At 39.0% G+C, this 17397-nt stretch overlaps 1 protein-coding gene across 5 annotated transcripts in view; it reads right to left on the reverse strand.

The window, feature by feature from the left end:
* TBC1D32 (TBC1 domain family member 32) overlaps positions 1-753 on the reverse strand; it is an 80397-nt gene extending 79644 nt beyond the window's left edge. For all 5 annotated transcript variants that reach the window (XR_006169842.1, XM_042824191.1, XM_042824182.1 and 2 more), the window contains exon 1: positions 685-753. The gene's annotated coding sequence lies outside the window, so the exon portion shown is untranslated. The remainder of the gene's footprint in view (positions 1-684) is intronic.
* Positions 754-17397: the final 16644 nt, after the last annotated feature.

The following is a 17397-nucleotide window of genomic DNA, read 5'->3' on the forward strand; positions in this document are numbered from 1 at the left end:
CCTTTGAAACGTATAATGTGACTTACATAAGCACTAACTTGCTTATCTTAGCATTCACTTGTAGCAGTGTGTGGTTTGGGTTATTCAGCAGGCACACTTGCTTTCCTGCAAAATCTGGATTATCACTTCCTAGCTAAAACACACCAAACCCAGTTTGTGCACGTTAGGAAAGTTCAAATTCGTCGCAGTGAAATCACTCCACAACCAAAAAGTCTGTGGGATGATGGAAGAAGTGCCCTGCTGCAGCCTGGGTTTATCCACGTGAAGGGGAAGCTCACAGAAGCCCTTGTCTGAGCAAGACACTGCACACGGACGCTTAGCAACGAACCACCGATTCCAGCCCACAGGAACACGGATGTGTTAGAACCCCCACCTCTCCCATTTCTTATCGTCAGTCACCTCAACTGCTCATCAGGTTTAGGAGCAAGCAGATTTCTCATGACACGTATACAAACAGCTTTTTCTTTTTCAAAGCGTCGGGAGAAGAGCACACAGCTCACCAGGTTCCCCCCGCACTAAACAGACTAACTAAACCCCAGTACCCTCCCGCACCACCAGTCCCGCGCAGCCCCTAGATCCGAGCGGCCCCGCCAGGCCCCGCCACGAGGGCAGGGCCTTCCCCGGACCGGAACCGGCCGCCTCCCCGCCCCGCCGCGCACGGAGCCCAGAGCCCCGCACGGTCACCTCGGGGCGCCGATGACCTCCCTTCGCGGCGTCCGCACGTCTCCCCCAGTCGCGGCCCGTAGCAACCGGCGGCGCCCGCTGCCGAGTCTCGCAGGGCCCCTAGCAACATCGCGAGAGTCTCGCAGGGCCCAGCCCGCACCCTGCTGGTGCGGTCGTTGCATTGGTTGTGGCTGCGTCCAGGTCCTGGCTGGTTAAGAGCTCGGCCGTGTGGCCGCCTTCTCCCTTCGCTCGCCGACCACGGGGCGGGCAGGCAGAAGGGCGGTGGTCCCGGCACGACACGGCCTTCTTTAGCTGTGCGCAGCTGCCCTGCATGGCGTGGTCTCCATGTTGTTGGCCAAACAATGTAAAGGGACAGCGTCCCTTTATGCACATCCGACCTTTATTCCTCCCCCTACACACACTATTCCAATACTGTGACAAAGCACCCACCACCCACGAAACTGCAAGGGAAAACCCAAGGATTGAGTAGCTAGGATGCATTTGTGTGCCAGTAAAGTGGGTGAAGCACTGAGACATGGCTCACTTTGCTGCCTTGTCCTTAGTTGGGTGTGTAAGGGCTCACCTCTGGCAGTCCCCGGCAGCTCCAGCCCTGTGTTGTGCAGCTTAGAGTCATGCAATCATTTGAGTTGAAAATGTAGGAATGGAATGTTGTTTCTGCATCATCAAAATGGGGGAATGGAATTGGAGAAATAGAGGACAGTGTATTTGTGTTTCGTAACTTGTCCTTAGAAATAGCTGATGTGAAAAGGTAAAAATAACATACATGCTAGTAGCATATTTTAGAAATACAATTGCTGAATTATGTGATTAATTCTTGCTTGCAAAACTGCAATAGTTTTTAAATGTTGCAAATAGTGTAGGTATTGTATTGTGGACTAGAAAGCATATTGTAAGGCAGTTCTGTTGGATAAGAGATCCTCAGCAAAAGGAAAACAGACTTAACAAACATCAAAATGGGCAAGGCCTCCACACGAGGCTGGATTGCCTCACTCTGTGGGTAGGTTGAAATGCAGCAGGCAGGCATCAAGATACTCCCCTCTAGCCTCCTTCCAAACTTATCTCTATCCAAGGACAAGCAGATGTCCAGAAATAATGACCAAGTATTGAGTGAGCAAATGTTAAAAGTTAAATAAGTAGTGACTTATGCTTAGCTAGTAAAAATTTGTGTTTAGCCAGTATCAGAACATTTAGTTATGCTCAAACAAGAACCAGAACTCAACCAATGGGGAACCATGGGAGTAAGAGATAAGCATTGGGTAATAGGGAATAAAAGATGTAACACTGTTTTCTTTGGGTGCTCCTGCTTGTAGGACACCTGTCATTGCAATTGCAAATAAAATCTGCTTTATCAGAGATACCATCCTGATAAATTATTTGGATATTTCCAACAGAAAGGACTCTTAAAGGTCAACTAATCCAGTTCCCCTGCAATGAACAGGGACAGCTATGGCTACATCAGGTTGGTCAAAGCCTGGTCCTGCCTGACCTTGGGTGTCTCCAGAGATAGGTTTTCCATCAGCTGTCTGAGCAACTTTTACCATGGGATAGAGGCCTGGGTTCATAACCAGACTGAAGTAAGACAACTTCAAAATGGGCGCATACCATGATTTTGTCCTACAAATAAATGCAAAGCAGAAAAGAGCAAAGGCATTTTGATGTGATACTGAAATATTTTGGATTCCTAGTCCTTACTGAAAGACATTCTATTTTAGCATGCCTTTACTATCTTACAAAACAACATACTGCAGCTGTAGTGGCATTATAGGAAGTTGTTCTCATTCTACCAGTGATGCTTCCAGAACCCTTTTGTTCCTTTCTATGCACATCCCCTTCGTGTTTCATCCAGCTGCTTTTAGCCACAACAGAAACCTTTCTTCCTGAGCAGAGCTGGCAGATATCAGGTGCCATTTGACATGATCATTAGCGGGCATGCACACAGATACCTTTGGAGGGTGATGCTCCAGAGTGAGAAATGCTATTCTAAAGTGCATTGTATTTACATGAATGAATATCAGCCACATGAGACATTGAAATCACTAAAATTACTCATGTAGATTTCATAGTGGTGAAATTCCACTGCTTCTGATAGCCAAGTAATCTTTCTCAATGCATAAATATACTATAGATGTTCTCTCCCAGCAGTACAAACAGGAAGAACCCTCCTCAGGAAGCTCAGGAAGATATGCAATACAAACATGTTTTCTTCAGATTTCCAGGTTCTTTAGAACATCAGACTGCTAATTTCAATGATCTTAGAAACTTAGAGGAACAAGCAAATGCATCAGTTCTTCAAAGATGTAGCATATAATCTGAGTTTCAAAATTTGAAATATAACAGGGATGTGAGTCATTTGATTGCTACAGATGTGGAGTCCACAGTACAGGAGAGATGTAAGCCTGTTGAAGTGCGTCCAGAAGAGGGCCACAAAAATGACTGAAGGGACGGAACACCTCTCCTTTGAGGACAGGCTGAGAGACCTGGGGTTGTTCTGCCTGGAGAAGAGAAGGATAGGAGGTGATCTGATCTGGAAAGCAGCCTTTCAATACCTACGGAGGAGCTACAGGAAAGAAGGGGATGGAATCTTTAGCAGGGAGATGGCTTCAAGCTTAAAGATTTAGGTTAGATATAAGGAAAAAGTCTTTTACAGTGACAGTAGTGAGGCACTGGAAGAGGTTGCCCAGAGATGTGGTTGATGCTCTGTCCCTGGAGGCTTTCAAGGCAAGGCTAGATCAGGCCCTGGGCAACCTGATCTAGCTGTACATGTCCCTGTTCATTGCAGGGGAGTTGAGTAGGTGACCTTTAAAGGTTACTTCCAACTCTAAATATTCTAAGTATGATTCTGTGATTAATAAAATTATTTCCTCATATTCCAAAATTTGAATTATTACCTTTGGAAATAGTTTATTCCAAATTTTCCAATACCAGTATTTCAATACCACTCCACTGGTGTGGCCACACCTTAAGTATTTAGTGCACTTCTGGGCACGCAGTACAAAAGAATGTAGATCTATTAGAGAGCATCCAAAGGAGGGCTATGAAGATGGTGAAGGGTCTGGAGAGGAAGATTTATAAGGAAGGGTGGAGGTCCCTTGGTTTCTTGGTTCAGCCCAAAGAAGAGGAGACTGGTGGGAGACCTCATAGTAGCCTATACCTCCTTATGAGGAGTGCAGAGATAAGCACTTGCTTCTCTGCTGACAGCAACAGGATTTGAGGGAACAGCATGGAGCAGTGTCAGGGAAAGGTCTGTTTGGGTGCTAGGAAAAGGTTCTTCACTAGACCATGGTTGGGCACTGGAACAGGCTCCCTAGGGAAGTGGAGCTTGACAGAGTTCAAGAAGTGTCTGTACAGTGCTCTTAGACATATGGTCTCATTTTTAGGTGGTCTTATGTGGAGTCAGGCGTTGGACTTGATGATTATTCTGGGTCCTTTACACTGGGGATGTTAAGTGTTTCTATGATACTGTGAATCTATGAACTTTCTGTCAATCTAAAATATTCCTACAGTGTCTCCAGCACAGCCATTCAGAAAGGAGAAAACCATGAACAACAAAGGAATCTTCTTTACAGTTAGCGTAATGGTAGAAATAGTTCATCTTAATGCTAGCGACATTAAAATATGGAAATAATTTATCTTCTTTCTTTCTTGTGTGCTCTGCTGTGTTTCCTCCCCTATTCTTCTGTTGCAAGACCACCACCTGTTTGTGGATGGCACATAAAGATCTGTAGAGAGAAAGATTTTATGTAGTTAATACATATGCATTAGCGTCTCTAGGAAAGTTTAACCAAGATTTTCACCAACTGCATAAGTACAACTTTTGCTATAGCAAATTGAAGGGGTTGATTTTTGAATTTTTGGTGGAATAACTTACCATAACTTACCATAACCAGATTTCAGATATTGAAATCTGACTGCATGCTTTTGCTTGCCTGATAAGGTTTTCACAGAAGCATTACTAAAGAACTTAAAGTCGGGACGAAACAGTACTTGACCACAAAAAAAAAAAAAAAAAAATAAAAAAAAAAAAAAAATTCTAGAAGTTTTTTTAAAAATCAGCTTTCTTTAGTCAGTTCCCAAGCAGATTTGAAGCCATGTGGAGCCAGGATATCCCCACTTCAGCTTTTCACATCCCTGGATGTCACAAATGGAGAAATAAGTGTGAAATCTGTGTCTGAAGGTATGACAAGAAGCCTACCTCTCTTTTCTGAATACTCTGACATCCCTTAAGCAGTTCTTGAGCCCCCAAATAAAAGATGAAGACACTTCATCAACCCTTCTATGACCAGTGTGGCATTTATTGTCCTCTCACATCATTATTCATGGAAATTTCCCAAATTTAAAGGAACAATGAGCATGTTTTAAAAGTTCACTAGATCATAATCTAATCAAAAATATCAAAAAGGAAATGGCTTAAAATATTCCTGCTGATGGGAAAGTCTATTTAAATAATCTCCAAAGGAAATTTTCTATTTCAGAAACCATCTATTCTTCCCTCCCTGTGTTCTCTAGGGAAATTCTAACCCATCGCTAGATGTTTCCTTCTAAAACAAGTAATAAGGGAACACTGGGAGGATAGCAGGCTGGATCATTTAATAGCTCCAAGTGAACTTGCAATACATATGTTAAAACATGTCTACACAGAATTTGCATCAGTTCCATTACAAAAAAGAATTGAACTATCATGATTTTAGTGTAGTTATATCAGATGAGTTTGAATCTCACTAGTGAGAGCTAAGCCTATGTAAACCTTGTATAAGCTCTTACACAAATCAAAAAACAAAATTGGGTCAGTTTAAGGATTACCTATTTGGTAATTACACTTCAGTGATACTAATACTTCATAAAGACTGAAGATCTTACATTGCTATTCCTGATTTCTATCAGTGGAAAACAGATAGAAAATCAATAGGACTCTTATAACATTATAAAGCACCAGCTCAGAACCATCCTATCCAATAACAGCCAGAAACGTTATTGATTAAAAATGTAACATAGTGAATATATAGATACTGATTTTTCCATCTGTATGAAGCAGGTTGCATTAATAGATACTCTGTGTGTGCCTGTAAAAGTGACTACTAGAACAGAGATTCAGACAATAAAATCCACACTGCAATGCAAAGTGACTGCCTCGGTGAATCAGAAACAAATCAAGCTTCAATAACAATATAAAAATCCAAACACCAATAAAATGGTTTCCTGATCCACAAATCTTTCTTGGTGAAACTTCAAGGATATACATGTCACTGACTGAGAATAGCCTTAACTAATTCTCTTAACATTGGACTTATTTCTTTAGAAATTAAGGAAAATAAAACAATCATTTATGTGCCATTATGAAAATGAATGGCACAGAAGTACAAAATGATTAGCAAGCATCAGCATAAATCTCTGATTTATTTACCGTCTCTTTTCTAATTAGTATTTCTGTTTGTTTTTTCTCATATGCTTCCTGAAGGTGGCAGCAGTACTCAATAGTTGCATACGTGTCTGACTTGAACTTAATGACCTCCGTGGCATTTCTTTCAGTGTTAAGGCATTTGTATGTATTGTTTATAGTACGCTAAGGTTGAATTTTGATGGCATAGTTATTGTACTTTTGCACATATGATATAAAATATCTATGCAGACTGAAGAAAATATGTTGACTTGGAGTGGCAAGTTACTGCATCTTTTGCAAATATGACTAAAAAATAATTTTAATTAACGTTGTACTGTTGATTACGGTTAAAGTTGTCCATTCCATTGACTTCAGTGAAGGCTGGATCACGTACATTTTCTGAACTGAACTGTTAGCTGGTTTGCGGACACTATGTTAGCGTTAGCACTTCAAAACACTACAAAAGTTATCTGTGATCATTGAGGAAAGATAATAGCCTGCCTATAGGGTTTCTTTCAGTTCCATTCTTCCACTTCATCTTAATTGTTTGCAATTACTATTAGAGTTATTCAGGCCAACAGTATCTCACACCAGCACAGTAGGATTTTAATTCATAAGTAATCTTTTACATTGCTTCTCCACTTTGCCTTTTAATTTAGACTCAGTACAGTTTGCATTAAGTGCCATATTCTTGCCACCAAGGCAAAGCAATTACACTGACATAAGAACCAGGAAGCAATTTAGAGACCTCTGTTCTCCTTCCAATCTACAAGCAGCTGCTGGGTCTGGAGCTTGCAGATCCCGGTTGCAGTCTGGAGAATCATGAAGCCAGCAGCAGTGCTGGTGCTAGGTGACAGCAGGCCTGCCAGTCTTTTATGAAATTCAGATCTGCTCTCACCACTTATTCAACACAGCAAGATGGATATTTTCATAATTGCATGATTGTGTGACCCATAGAAACTTCCTTCAGATTTTCCTCAAAGCTTATTGTTAAGTCCTGCACCTGTCACATATTTCAGAATTCATTCATCACTTCCTTCTAATTGCTGACGCGGTAATTACGTTGAGAACAACTATTTCTATTCCTTCTTCTTTTTGTCTTAGTGCTGTTTAAAATGTGGCATTGCAATCATTCCCTTTGTTTTACTACTATCTGTACTATAAAGCATGTATAACATGTCCATCCAAAAAATTTGATAGCTTTTCTTTTCCAACAGCTTATTCTGCTATATGAATACCTCTCTTCATCATCTCATCAGGTGCTTTCTGTAAACCTGATTTTGCAGGGATTCAAATACTTGATTTTTAAGCATTTGTTTTATGTTGTATACTTGATACAATTTACAGTCTTGTTTTTCAGGGTTTCTTCTAGAAGCACAGATGAATTTGAACAAACATGGGATGCAAAAATCTTTGTTCTCATCATATTTGGAATGATGTTAAATGCTTAAAAAGTAAGACAGTTGTCTACTTCCCTGCTTGTTTGTAGCTACAGCCTTTTGTAATACTTGCCCAAGAAGACAGAATTTGGCCTTTGCTTTGCCATGCTGTGCTCTTCTGTGAACTCAGTTTGTGTGCTTTGTTTTTCAAATATCTTCTGTCTGCCCTAGCAAACTATGACTGCTTCAAACATCAAAGTGATGTTTTTAAGAAAACATAAAAGCATTGCTTGGTAACAACACTGTTTATTTAAATTCTGGAAAACACTTTTTTTTTCTCTTTTATTTCAGTTAGGTAATGTCTGGGATTGTAACATAGTGTTACATGTTACATCTGAGAAAAGTCTTTGGAGCTTCTCTGAACAAGTATATTGTCTGAAGTAAATAAAGATTTATGAAAAAAAAAAAAGTTCAGAATGCCTTCATGTAAGAGAAAAAAAAAAAAAAAAAAAAAGGGTCTTTTAAAGGAAACTTATTTTATGATTGTTGTGTAACAGAATATGTTGTGCAATGGAATCCAGCTGGAAATGCCCACACATCCTTTAAGTTGATGCATGTAATTTCATTGGAAAAATAAAAAAAAAAAGCATGTGTTATAGTTTTGTACTATTTCAGTCAATAGGCCACACCCTCTTCTATGTAATTCCAGTGAATTAAGGATACGTCTACAAATATATTTCTCTGATACAACTAATAATATTTAAATAACTTACAGAATAGTTAATATTTTCATTTATATTTATTTCAGTGCTCTCATGACTTGAGAGAATTCTAATAGAGACATGGTTTATCAGTCAAATGTATTTCAGCGAGGAAGAACAAAAATACTTCTATATCTTGATACACCTCCACAGTAAGTGACAAATTTTGTAATACTTATTTTATCCTAGACTAAATCACTGTTCCCAAAAGATGGGCAAGGAAATAAAATATTAGTTTTATTTTAGTTTATTTTAGTATTTTGAGAAAAAAATGCAGTTTTTATGGAAGTCAGCTTGCAGCAAAATTAGGAAATTTACCCACATAACAGGGATTATTAGGGTTCTGTCTCAGTTTTGGATTTTTATGTTCAGGTTGGACAGGTCTTGCCTCCTACCAACCAGGTCTGAGTGTTCCACCTGTTAGACACAAAATATCTTGAGGTTTTAATATCTATTTGTAAACTCATAAGAAAATTGGACAGACTGCAAAAAATGTATTTTCTTTACACCTCTTCCTCTATTTAATTCTTCCAGGGGAACAGGCATTTGTTCTTATACCTACACATTTGGAGCAGCTACTTGGAAAAAAACAAAACAAAACAGAACATAACATAACATATACCAACTCTTTTCTCCCAGGTCAGAAGATTATTTAAATCACCAAGATGGGATTCAGGACCTTTTATATAGGAGGTTGTTTTTTTTTCTGATGTCTGAGTGGTCCCTGTTACAGAACCAGTGTTGCAGTATTCTGCTGACGGGATAAAGCAGGTTGTGGAATGGGAGAGGCCAGCTAATGATGAGAGTCAGGAACTTCATCACCTAGCTTTATAGGCAAAGAAAACACAAGCGCCCAAACATGTCTGTTCAGATAAGGCCAAGTCAAATCTTCAATCCTTTCACATAGTGGATATCTATAACACCATGTTTTGTGAACTTGTAATAACTTGACTGAGGACTGATTAATCTGTTTGGAATTGTTGGAGAGCCCTGGAAGCAATGCAAGTATGTCAGTACTGTGTTAATTATTATTTTAAAGTCCATTTGGCAAAATCTTTCAGCTTGACAGTAGTTCCTAAGCTTGCACTGGAGAGCAGTGCAGCAGTTCATGGAAAGAATCTGCATGGATATAATCAGTAAGCTGCTTTACCAGTGAAGGATTCACCCCTTGTTATAAGTAGGACCTACTTAATTCTGAGTAGTTCTTGATAAAGTTCTCCCAAAACTTTGAAAATACATAGCTGCTTAGTTTTCAGCATAATTTCACTAGCTTCTCTGATGCTTTATAGTGTTTATAGCACTAAATAATTGTAATGCCATTGTGTTTCATACACTTTATTTTACTGTTTATGCACCATATGGCATTGATGCATATTATATTGCGTATAACTCAATACTATAAACATGGCATTACAAAACAGAGTTGCTGCATTTTTTTATTACAGGTAGGTTGCCTACTATGATGAAAATAATATAAAAACAGGTGCAAATTATTATTCCCTTTCTTCCTACTTTTTATTCAAGAAATGACCTGTGGTAAATTAGGTGCAATTTTCATGATATTTTATACATACATAGATCTTGGTATAAAATAGTAAATAAGCTCTGCAAGAATTTTATGGTTCTTACTCTTGCTTTTTAAAACTAGTTATGTTTGTAATGCTTTTCCTCAGAGGTTACTTGAAGATCAGTCCTGAGGCTTACTGCACATTCTCAGTTGTTTCTGAAGGTAATGCATGCCAAGAAGCTCATTTTATAGAACTAAAACATTTATTTTTCTTTTATATTCATGTGCTGATTTTTATTTTATTTTTGCAATTAACCCAGGGCATTCCAATTCCTATCCATCAGAGGCATGATTTCTTAATTAAGCTTACCAAGAGGAGGTGTCCTCTGCAGATTATTGTAATCCTTTATGGAAATATATTGCATGGCTCTCATGTTATGGACCTGATTCCAGAACAGGCCGTAATACCCTATAGGGACAGTGAAATAGAATTGTTTAGACAGTATGTGGGAAGGGGCAGTGACCCACAACCCACAGCTCATTCTTCTGCTTTCCCTCAGTATACTGAACAAGCAAGGTGCAAGCAAAAAATGTAATGTGAAGCACTGCCCATCGAACCCCAGTCTAGAGCTTGTGTACCTTGTTTAGGGCTACAGGTATGTACATCTCTCTGCTACTGATATCGACAGTCCACATCCTCTCCTGATGGTAAGTGCCCACAAAGACTGCAAACTTCTGAGGAACCCTGCAAAGTGTGCCTTAGCTGCATCTGAGGAGATACCTGCTGGGGTAGATCTACCTATCTCCATCCTGACATCCTCCATTCTGAGAGAACTCAGCATCACAGAGAGGGAAAGGACACTGCCCAAAACAATGCTAAATTCCTCTAGCGGGATGGAGCTTCACTCTGTAGTGTTGTGGTTAAGTACTGGTGTGGGAGCATCAGTACTTTTCCTGCTCTTAAATCCAAGGACTGTTTAATACAGAATGCATAACCTGTCCTGACAGCAGAGGCTCAGTCCCATCACTTCACTCATACTTCAAGTCATTCTGCAGAGTCAAGCTCCTTCTCTGGTAGATCCAAACTCTCTCACAGATCTTCATCTGGGGAAGAGAAAAAACTTGCTCAACCCAGTGTTCTCGCTAACAGTAATGGGCTCCTAGAAGCCTGTGTTGAATTCCCAACTCCTAGCAAATGTAGGTACTACCAAAAAGTAGTGACACAATTAAGGTGTGGTTGTAAAGTGAGGGTTATTTCTCTTTAACAATAGGGGGCTTGTAAAAGTCTGGTAAAGAGACATGATCACAATTTTAATTGCAACTCTTTACATCCCATTTGAAATTCACTGGTAATGTATTTATGTTGACTGAAAATGGATATGCATAGTTGTATGTTTTTTGCTGCTTTCAGGACTATGTTCAGCCAGTGCATCAAAATCCATAAGTTTATTTGCCATCACTTGAGCTGGCACTGCAGTGCACTCCATGCCCAGGTTTCAGCCCAGATGGGGTTAACAGTGCAGCAGCCTTCAATTGGTGCTGAGGGATGAAGCCAGGCTGCTCAGCAGGGCAGAGGCAGAGCTGCCACCATGATCATGCAGGGCAGGGGGCAGCTGCAGGGTGAGCTCTGCCCAGCTGCATGTAGCCTGTAGGTTGGACATACCTGGGCTAGGTATTAAAATCTACCTAATCTTCTTTATCCTGGAGTTCTCATTGCACCTGTTCCTAAATGTTTTCATTTTTTTTAACATGTATCTGTTTCTCTACTCAGTCCTCTCAAGGTCAGTGGCAGTTCTTATGCCAATTTCTGATACCAGAGATAACATATAATAAGATACAACCCTGTATTAATATAAAGATGTGAAGAATAATATCTTTTCCAATTTTTCTTGTGTGTGCGTTTAGAAGAAAAGCCTTTTATCAGACATGTTAGAGCAAGTTATAAGCTGTGGGGCGTGCAGAAAGGAATGAGAGAGGCAAATGAGATCAAATGCACATTGAACTGCTTATTTGTGCTATATTTTAGGAGTTTCATCTGAAAGAGATGCAGCATGTAAAAAAACTTCAGGTAATTTCTCACAGCATCTATTTCTCAAAGACGATTTGTTATTTAATACTTTAGCAGAACTTGCCATCTCTTAACAGGGTATATTGATTGTATCAGAACACCAAAGCCTTGGTTGATAGTACATTATGCAAATTCACTTGTCTTGGATGATTTTTCCAATGTCAATAATACCAGTTTTGTCTTAACCTCTTATGATTTAACAGCAACACAAGAACAGCAATATATCACCTGAATCTCTTTTGTTTCAGCTTTAAACAGGTATAACTCAACAATCAGGAGTAAATCATATCTACCTTCCCATTAGTGACCTAGCCATGCCTAGTACTGCAGAAAGCATAGAACGCAGGACCAAAATTAAGTCCTCTGCAGTCATTACTATACAGCCACCTGCAACTAGGACCCCCTTGGAATTTTAAACAGAGACATTGCAGCAGCTCATTGGGAATAAGTGAAGCTGTTCAAGAGCTGATTATTGCAGCAGAGCCTGAGCAAATTAATTAATAATTAGCTGTGAAATTATTATACCCCTTCTGTTTTCCTTAGTACTTTTCTCATGTTGCTAATTTACTTCGGCACCACCAAGGGACAAAGTAGAGTTAAAAAACATATGTGGGAATGAACTAAAACTCTCCCCAGGTAAACCTTGTTATGTTTTTGTGGGGGAGGGTTGTTGATTTTTTATTTATTTATTTTTTTATTGTGTAGAGATTTATCTTAAGTCTTTAAAATGCCTGACTTCTTAAATCAATATTTTTTTTAGTACCTATTGTAACAAGGCTTAATTTGTTCATAAGAAAGCAATGCTTTGTCTCTCGTCTCTCTGCTGTATAAAATTACACTATACTGAGATATGGTATATTCTTTTGTTATATCTTATCCTGTATGTTTGCATTTCAAATATATTGTTTTAAGGTTCTTATATAGGATGTATAACTGAAAACAGTGTGAGTTGTGTTAAGGCTGCAGTGCTGCATTTAATGAAATAATGATTCTCTGTGTCACTGAAGGGGCTTTACATAGTTATGCATATTGAACAGGTTTTACTCAGAAGGAGTGTTTGTGAAGTTTTCCATGACAAATATATGATAGAAGCTAAGCAAACCTGGCACCTTCCGTATGAGCACCTGATTATTGGCTGCACCAAAATAGAATATGAATATTACAGGTATTTCGGTGAAAAAATAGCTGTGACTCTCGCCTGCAGTAAAAGGTGTGGAAAAATATGTTGGAAGTCTGAAGCAAAATAAGCTGAGATTTGAAGCTCCTTTTCAGAGGTGAGGCTAGGGATGGGATCTAACTGGCTGGCCTGGGCCCTAACTATTTTTTCCATGGCTTTATTAAACTTTTGGGTCAGTCCAAGCTGATGGATAGGAGTAAAGTTTTCCTTGATCTTACATAAGCTTGGAGAATATGTAGATGCATGTTTCTCGCGTGGCTGGAGATTAAAAAGCTCTTTCTCCTTTCTTAGAGCAGAATAGGAAATCTTTATTTCATAAGCAGATATTTCACTTCAGTTCCAGGCTCATGAGTACTGTTTTAGTCAACCAGGAGCATCAGAAGATAAAAATGGCTTTTGACACACACCAGTAGTCTTTGAAGTATCTCGTTTATAATGCAGATAACTGCCAGAACCTTATATACAGTTCTTACTGTATATGCTAAGCAAATAATCAGAATGAAATCAAGCTAACCAGTCTTGTTTGCATTAGTCTTCTTGCCAGCATCTTAGCAGAGGGACTTTCACGATTCCCAAGCTTATTTATTTTAGTAATGTACCAGAAGGTAGCACTTTCCTTACTTTGGATGCTATTTACCATCAAAAGACCTAGGAATAATCTGTAAGGTAAATACTTAAGCTACTTGTAAACTGTGGTAATAAAATATTCCAGCACTTTAGGCTTACAAAGGGTAGTATTTGCATATAAATCCAAAGAACAGTTTACATAAATGTTTTTAAAAGGCTGATTCATCTGAAATAAGTTACAAAAATACGTCAGGATTAAGTAAAATCTAAACACTATGGCTGGACTTAAGTGGTGTGATTATACTTCTAAGTTTCTGGCACTGTTTCCACAGTTTAATAAACTGAATTTCTATTTCTTCCAACTGTTTTCTGCTGATTATCCTACTTGAATAAATGTTTGTGCTGGACTGGCTGGCAGAGGAGGCAGACAAAAACCTTCCTTTGCAGTTGCTGCTAGTGAATGCTGCACCTGCCATGTGGGAGATGATGCGTGCTTTGGTGAGGGCCTGTAGCCTCAGCAGGTGTTGAGAGCTAGCCTGTTATTTGCTGCATCCTAGTATGACACCTTTTAAAGCTGTCCTTGTGCAGGTTTGATAGATCTGAAAGATTCTTGGGTTAATCTTTCTTTCTAAGATAATCCGTTCTGCTTCCACAGTGCTGGTGTAATGTCCTAATACTGGTCTATTTATTCCATGTCCATGTATAATCATCTTTTCTGATCATAGGTCTTTCAGTAAAACCATAATGTCTTTTTCTGAACAAAATCCTTCTCTTCTGTGTTAACTAATAAACGTGTTCAGGTACACCAATGGCTGTACATGGAATAGGTACTAATAATTGTAACATTTCTTACTGATGTCATCTAACTGTCAAACTTGGCTCTCATTAATAACTCAGGTCCTTTTTGCTTTTCACTCTTTGGCAAATATATTTCCTTGTTTTAAGGATTGAAATTGCTCCCTTTTTTTTTTTTTTTTTTTTTTTTAGCTTTGTCTCACACTGAATCTAGAGGAGAGGTAAATAGATGCATATGGAAAAAAAAATAAACCTCTTCATCTCAGTGAAGAGGAAATTTTACTTAATTGGAAATGCTTGTAGTCTGTGGCTGCTCTTGCTTTCAGCTATGGTGTCTGAAGACCTGTGATGTGATTTTTTTTTTTATTGTTTTTTTTTCCAGAGGAAGATTCACTTGCAGGCTTCTGTTTCTGCTCATGTCAAGTATGAGCTCCATGCCTGGGAGTTCTATTAAACTCTCTAAAAGAACTGGAGCAGAGGATGTGTTATGTGTCTCAGTGCTAGTCAGTGACGTCTTGAGGCAAAGCTGCCTCTGTGAGATGGGGCCTTCCTGAGAGGTTGGTTGGGCCTGGCTGACGATGCTCCTTCAAAGTAGCAACAAAGAGAGGGGACAGTTTGCCTTTTAAGTGCATATGGTAAATCTCCATCGAGTGCATGCCACTTGCAATTCGTTTATTTCTTATTCTTGATACTCTGATTGGTAACTTCGGGATTAAGCCGCACTCTGAGGTTCTGGCTGTATCTCTGATGTATTGAATTGCAGATGGGGGTGACTCTGCTCTCCCTCTTTTTTAATTGGTGCTGAAAAGAAGCTGCATTTCCTGCAGTGTGTTTTCTTTTCTTTATATGCTTATTTAGTCCTTATACCTTTTCTAAGGAAAAGTCAAGCCATGAACTTTGTTGGGCTGACACAAATACAGTTCTTGATGTGTTTAGAACAGTATTCTCTAAGACAGGAAGCTTTAGAAAAAGTATTGAAGTCCCCTCCCTTAATAACCTCCAGAACTGCTTTCAGATAGACTCTTATGGCAAAAGCCAGACATATATCTTTTTGATACATTAACAGTTACTGCTTTCAGTGCTTGAATAAGAGAAAGGGGGATGCAGGGGAAGTCATTATCTACTAAAAAAGATCAAGCTTGAGAATGCATCTTTTATCTCCTTTTATTTTGTCACATACATTTCCTGATCTTTCCAATCTGTATGTAGTTCACAGAAACTTTGGATTCTTAACAACCTTGAAGTTAACAGTACTTCGGCATATACTACTGTAGTAGTAAAATACAAGACATTTTATTTTATGTGACTGTAATTTGTTTTTTTTCCTCAGTATCAGCTGATTTCTTTCCATTTACCGCTGAAGCAAAGCTTTTCCTTTGTCTCAGAGCTTGTTTGATTTTTTATTTTATTTATTTATTTGTTTATTTATTTATTTTACTTTTGTCATAGGAATAAGAAAGCATGAAAGATTCATGAGGTATTTGGATTATTTTAAATCCCTGCAACTCTAGTCAGAGCTACATGGAAGAGCTACACTTGTGTTCTGTGTTTTCCCCCCAGCTCGGCCAGGGTCTTTTTCCTTTTCCTTGATTCAGCTTTCCTCAGTTTCTCTTTCCTTCAACTGTTGGGTCACCAAGATGATGAAAGGATTGGAGTGTCTCTCCTGTGTGGAGAGGCTGAGACAGCTGGAGAAGAGAAGGCTCACAAGGATCGTCAATGTATATTAATACCTGAACAGAGGGTGCAAGGAGCACGGAGACAGTTTTTTTTCAGTGGTGCAAGGACAGGAGGCAATGGACACAAACTGGAATGTAGTAGGTTCTGTCTGAGCATCAAGGAGCACTTCTGTACTTGTGTGGGCAATGGAGCACTGGCACATGTTGCCCAGAAAGGCTATGGAGTCTTCTCCTTGGAGATCTTCAGATCCTGCCTGGACGTGGTCTGGGCAACCTGTATGTTCCTGCTTTAGGAGGGGACAAGATGACCTCCAGAGGTCCCTATAGACATCAGCCATTCTGTGAGTTTGGAAAAAAGATGTAGCATTAAGATTTGCCTCAAGGAAAAAAGCCCCAAGGTTGCTATTGTCAGGTCTGCCTTGTCTTCTTCTTTTTAATTTTCTTTTCCCCTTGGTCAGTCCCTTGTCCTCTGAACTTTCCTGAGCTTTGGGTGCTAGCCATAAGTACATTTAATTATGAGAGAACATCAGAGTCTATTTAAGTCACTAGAAAAAGTTCTGATGATTTGAAATGTTTGAATAATAGCCATGAGACCATAGGAATAGTTTTCTGCTGGTCAGGATTTTTTTTTTTGTTATCAGCAATGGCAATATTAAGAATTTTTGCTCCTTTTGCAAAAAAGATTTTGGTTTGCTTTTAGTGCAGTGGCCAACCAGATATCCCCTAGTCTCTGCAACTTTATTTTTTACTATGAAAAGCAGAAAGTATTCATTCTCACTTTTTACTGATTGTTGGCCAAATTTTCCAGCATAACTTCATCCATATCATATTGAAGTCAACATTTCTTGTAATATCTATGACAACAGTTACATCACCCATTAGCTTTTGCCAAAATTGATGTATTTATATTCTCTAGTTTATTATTAGTCCAAGCCTTCAGACTGTTGCTGTTGCTCTTCACTGTATGTCTTCTTCATTCAGTAATGCATTTCTGCTTCCTGTTAGTTAAAAGTTTCAAATTGTTAGTCACGTTGTCTCACTCAAATTTCATCATGTAAGTGATAAATTGGTGTAGCAAGGTGGGCATTTGACATTTATATTTTTAATGAACTATTGAAGAAATTACTTTGCAAAGCTTGGAGCTCCTAATTTTATTCTTGGCACATGTAACTATGTACACTTGGGTATAAATGAGTTCTTAGCTTAATTATCTGAAGTCTTCTCCTCTGTAGTCTATTTTGCCAGTTATTTTTTGACCCCACAGGTCTTGCTGTTTTTTCCAGGCTCTGCTTCTAAATCAGAATATTCTTTGTGGTCTTTTATTTCTTTCAAATAATTAGAACTGTATATATATTTTTAATCCTTGTAGGCTTCATCTACTGTATCTGTGCTGTAAAATTATGTCA

Source organism: Centrocercus urophasianus, unplaced genomic scaffold, assembly GCF_019232065.1.
Source record: "Centrocercus urophasianus isolate 14NV4802_14NV808 unplaced genomic scaffold, USGS_Curo_1.0 seq_10, whole genome shotgun sequence".
Taxonomy (NCBI): domain Eukaryota; kingdom Metazoa; phylum Chordata; class Aves; order Galliformes; family Phasianidae; genus Centrocercus; species Centrocercus urophasianus.